We start from the raw sequence: 5,897 nt of genomic DNA on the forward strand, positions 1-5,897 counted from the left end.
TATATTTATATAAATATAAATATATACAATATATACTATATATATAGTCAGGAAATCTGACAGCGCGAAAGTGAAAGAGAATGGAAGAATATAAATGTGAATGAAAGAGATGACGAATGATATTTTGTCGACAAGATTTAGATTTTGTATTTTTGCGCATTTCGTCGATGGGACGGCGGGTGGTCTTGAATCGTAACAATATAGAAAGAGAAAAAGAGAGAAAATTATTTAAGAATATATTGTGAGGAAATTGCAGAAAAAAATGCGGACAAAAAAAAAGAGAGAATAGAACACAATGCGTAAGTCGAGGGGCCGTACGTCCGCTCTCAAACAGGAAGAACGAGCGCATAAACGAGGTCGGTCGATGCGCCGGCGGCTCTCGCAAGTGTATTTTTCGACTAGTAATAATCGAGTAGATTGCTTAAACTCGACACTAAACGATACTCATTTCACGTAGGGATCGACGATACATATGTAGTGTCTTTTTTGTTTTCGTTAGAGAGGCGTAATCACACATTATCGCTATATTACCTTGCATTAATATATGTATATATATGTATGTAACGTGTGGATGTATATGGGATCGCACATCCGTCATATACGTCCATTTTATTCTATATACATATACAATATCAGTATGTACCGCTTCTTCTCCGGGATCGCTGGGAGAAAGAACGAGCGTAAATCTCTCATTACTTTTGAAGATAAGACGCAAGACGACGTTCTTCCTCTTCCGTTCTCGTGGACGAATATCGCGCTTTTGCGCACAAGAGCTATCATAAGGCTCCATTAAATGTGAAGGTGCAAAACCGCAACGTTCGTCCTTCGTATATGAGAAGGAGTTCGGTACCACGTGCCCCTATTCGTTTATGTGTATAATCTCGTTTCGAAGAAAGACAAAACAGGGGGAAGAAGCTAATCAAACGGGATCTCACTATGAGGCCCCTAACGTGCGCGCGTGACAGGAGACGATACTCCAAATTTTTAATCGAACAACAGAAGATAGCTTAACAGCGCGCGCGGAAGAGAAATAAAAAAACTCTTCCGCGTACTTCCGTTTTTCCTCGCTTCGATATCGAGTTTATTCAACGTTCCACATTTTCCTTTTCGACTCTTGTCATTGTCCCCTTGATATCTCGCCCGACCTTCCCCCCCCCCCCCCCCCCCCCAAACCTCCTTCGTCGTTGTCTGCATTTCTATTTTTTTATCATCAAAAAAATTCTTGTCAATCGTTGCCATTTTTTAAACGAATATATGCTCAAGTCGCAGCTCCGAGTAAAATCGAGGTATATATTATATATAATACATATTACATATATTATATATATAAATATATTCGCGTACGCACGAGTTTCGGTGAGTGCGCGGAAGACATGCGCGAACGATATTTGTATATTATTATTTGTTACTTATATATCGAGAAACGTCACATGCAAACACTTCATAAACACGGAGAGAAGGAAACATACACACACATATACACACACGTGTAAAACACGAGAAGCACATCAACAACACATAAAACAAAAGCGTATATTTATATATTATAATAATCGACGAAAGAAAGAGAGAAGCAGAGAAAGAAGTTTATTATATTTAAGTTCAAAGTAAAGTAAATTCTATATTTTTTCTATATTAAGTATAAAGAAAGAAAAAAAAGATGCTAAAACAAAATACGGTTATGTGACACACATACACACACACACACACATATATGGAACAAAGTATGTTTTTACTCAGTTTAAGAAATACTATGCACTGTATAACTTGAGAAAATTATCCTTTCATGCCATGCATTGTTTCCGCGATGATTGAATGTCTGAAACTGAAGTGTCGTTAGTTTCTATACAAATCGGTTCTTATGGGCGGAACCATGAATCTGACATGATATTACTCAATACGATGTAACAAATTGTTCTGAATATATATATATATACAATATATATAAAATATATTTATAGGTATTTTATCTCTTTAGCATTTACGTTCCGAAAGACATAGCGCTGTCGCCGAGCGCAAGAAATGCAAGCGGCTAATGTGCACGTGCGTATGTAATGTAGATCGTGTCAGGTAATCTCTCATTTTAATTTTGCTATAATAAGAATTAATTCCGGATCTCCGGGGTGCGCGCGCGCGCCCCCCGCGAGGTTCTGGAGGTTGTGAAAGGAGAAGAGGGCGATAAAACGGGGCAAAGAAGGGAGAGAGATGGACGATGCTACGAGAAAAGTGTTTTTAAGCGGGAAATACTTTTAGAGAGAACAAGGAGGAAATTTCATCGCGATTCCACATATATATGCATGCGTTTGTACATTACCTTTCGATTGGATTATTGGGCGGATGTGTGCAGAGAGAAAGATTATATATTATACATATTACAATAATATATTAAATATTTAAATTAATAGTGATCCCGATGAGAAGCCGCGCGATGTTATTTATGGATAGATCATGCTTATCTATTACTCCAGCGAAAAATACGCGCGCGCGGACAGAGAAAAACACGCGGGGCGAAGAGAGGGAACCGTGAGAACTTCCGGAAACCAGAGGACGGAAGAAGTTTTGCTTTTAAAAATAGAGGGAACGTATGTGCAGCAAGAGGGAACGATAATAGGTTAAGAGGGAAAAGCATAGGGCGGTTGCCAGAACTCGGAACGTGATGTCAAACCCAAACGGATGAGCGGCATGTGTGTAGGTAGGGGGGAGGAGCTAAAGAAGAAACATGGAAGACAGATCAAGTTTCGAATTTTTTTTTTTTACGATCGTCGAATGATGACCGATGGTGAAGTCCGAGAGTTCGAGACGCGGTACAACGCATCCGAAGCGTTCCAATTTTCTAGCGAAGTAAGTAGTCTGTGCAAAGTATCATCTTGCCCCCCTAATAATCATCCCATTGATAATCATTCATTTATGGTGCTTTTAGGAATGAATTGTGGAATATGACAAAATTGTGAGGGAGTATCGAATGTATTATGAAAATCGATATAATATATAATTATATATAGGACACAATCTTTCTGACGACATGCGGTCGGTATCGGAAATTCTCATTTGATTGTCGCGAATGCGTTTCGATCTTTGTTATCGCGCGTCGAGAGTTGAAATTCTCTTCAAGAGATTCGTCGTTACTCAGTCTTCCTTCTACGATCTCGCGTTTCGACCCTATCGCGTTCGAACCGCGTTTCGGCAACTCTCGAGAGTATCAGAGGTAAATGACGGGGAAGGAAAGTTTGGATTAAAACGTTAGGCAAGTCAAGGGAGTGAATTGGGTGTATATCTCGCAGAACAAAAGCTCGTCGAGAACCTCCGCTAGACTTTGGGACAATTCTGCTATATAATTAACACGTTAACCGTGAAACACACACGCACACTCGAATACGACACTTGGGCAGCCTTCACTTTGGCCGAGGTTCCGACATCGCGCAGGGTCGTCGGCGTTGTCGTTTTCTCACAATCGTCATCTTCGTATAAACACGTGCTCGTACGTGTACGTTCCCTTTTTTCCCCATCTATATGGGATTTATCGATAATACCGACAATATAAATCGTCCTCGCGAATGTCAAAGCTTCGAATTTCGATAGACTCGAAAAGAAAACGCGCGAGATTCCGTTAAAATCCCGTTCTCTTGTCGCGGAGATGTAAGATATCTATGATTGTCACCCCATCACCGTTCGCCATTGACCGTACACAGGAAAAGTGGGACAAACGTTCGCGTAATTTACATAGTGCCATACGTAAATCAAAAGTTGAGCGCGCGCGTAGTGCCGCTGATAAGTGATAATAAACGGCGGTAGTTTAGCACGGTAACGAAAACACGAGCTGGGGAAATCGCTATAATTACACGGCTAATCAAACGTCGATAGTAAAACAGAGAGATAGAGAGAGAGAGAGAATTCTTGGACGATACCGTTCGGACTTTTCGCTCTCGCTTCTTTCATGATAAGCCTTTTCTCCTCTTCTCGTGTATTTATGTACGTTCATGCATTCATACTCGCGCGTCGTGGGGCATTCGCGGATGATGCTATCAAAACACGCACTCGCGAACACACCGGTAATGTAATAAATAAAAGGGACGTGGCGCGTCTAGTTTTAGAGGCATTCTATAATGAGTAACTTAACTGATAAGATGTCTCTCTCGTGACGTAAGATTTAATAATTGTAAAATATTATAAAGCGTAAACTTTTAATGATTATTATATAGCCATTGGCTGTGACCGATAACTGCCATTTTCTTAATCGAGAAATAAAGGAAAAAGAATAATAAACGCGATAGAGCGAAGAAGTAGTAAGAGGTACCGTACGCGGACCGCATACACACGATTATAAGCACACAACAAACAAACAAACACATATACATATACGTAACATGAGGAAAAATGACTAGTATACATTCATATGTACACACTTGAAAATATACACACTGAGTACACTGTAACGACATTTTGGATGCGTATAACACGAGATATCCTCGCGCGTACAATCTTCGCGAGAGAAGAGATGCGGGAAACGTTTCGCGAAGTGACGAGTATATCGAAAACAGGACGATAATAAGAACAAACGCGAATCGAGCACGATTTGATGACGATGGTGGAAACGAAAAGGTCAATTTATCGACGACGGAGTAAAAAAAGAAAGATGGTTACGCGATCTTGTATCGAAACGAATATACGAGCAAGCGCCGCGAGAAAATCGTTTGTCGACCCCTCTCGGCTTCGATCCGCAGCAACCCCTCGTTCGTTTAAAAACTCGGGTAAGGGAATAGAGAAGAACATATTGTTAAGGATATAAGAGAAAGAGAGAGAGAGAGAGAGAGAGCGCACAACATACACACACCTATACACGACGATACATATCTCCAAGTATAATAATTAAATGTAAGAAAGATTATATATATATAACTTATAGTATAGACGGCAGAGAGTAATAAGGGAAGTTAAAAAAAGAGATGATAATTTAACTATAGGAGGAATATATCGATGCATATACATATATAGATAGATAGATATATAGATATATATAGATATATACATATATATAGAGAAAGAAAAGAATAGAAAGAAACAGAGGGAGAGATATGATCGTTGTTGCTTCATTTAAGTCTATTTACTATATTATTAATTATATTCTATTGAATAGGTATATAACCGAGGATAATTGCATCATATTATTATTAATAATTATCTTAAAGAACGAAGGAAGTCGTAGCTGTACGACCGGACCGCACGTCCGCCCGGTGCGCGTCTGCTTCTCCTAGACTGCATACGTTATTTAATCACCCGCGTATATACGGGACGCGTGTGTTTCTCGGGCGACACGCGTCGCCGATACTCTCGATATTCATCGTTCTCGTCATCGTTTCGTCATCGTTTCGTCATCGTCACCCAAACGACAATAGGGTAAGGATGACGATTCGCGATCGCGGAAAATCGATGTCACGCAGCTATATACGTTTAGCGCTCTCAGCCCACAAACTCGATCTCAGAACAGAAGAGGAATTGTTCTTTCATTTTTTTTTTAAAGCTCTCTCTTTCTCGGTTCGCTTGCTTCTTTCGTCATGTGATTTTGCGTGCGCGTTAATCGGCTGTAACTTTCTCTTGGTGTTTGCGTCTCATGTGACGTCTCTTCATTCCTTTCCTTGCATCTCGCTTCGTTCGAATGCTTCATTCGTTTGACGTCATCGATTTTAGATTAATATTTGTCGTTTTTTTTGTTGTTTTACATCTTTAAAGAAATATAATAAGTTAATTATTGCGAGGAAAAAGAGACAGGGGGTTGTTCGAATGCTTTGACGTCATCGATTTTAGATTAATATTTGTCGTTTTTTTTGTTGTTTTACATCTTTAAAGAAATATAATAAGTTAATTAGTTAATTATTGAAGAGACAGGGGGTTGCACTCTT

This window comes from Formica exsecta, unplaced genomic scaffold (assembly GCF_003651465.1).
Source record: "Formica exsecta isolate Colony F162 unplaced genomic scaffold, ASM365146v1 scaffold3, whole genome shotgun sequence".
Classification (NCBI taxonomy): domain Eukaryota; kingdom Metazoa; phylum Arthropoda; class Insecta; order Hymenoptera; family Formicidae; genus Formica; species Formica exsecta.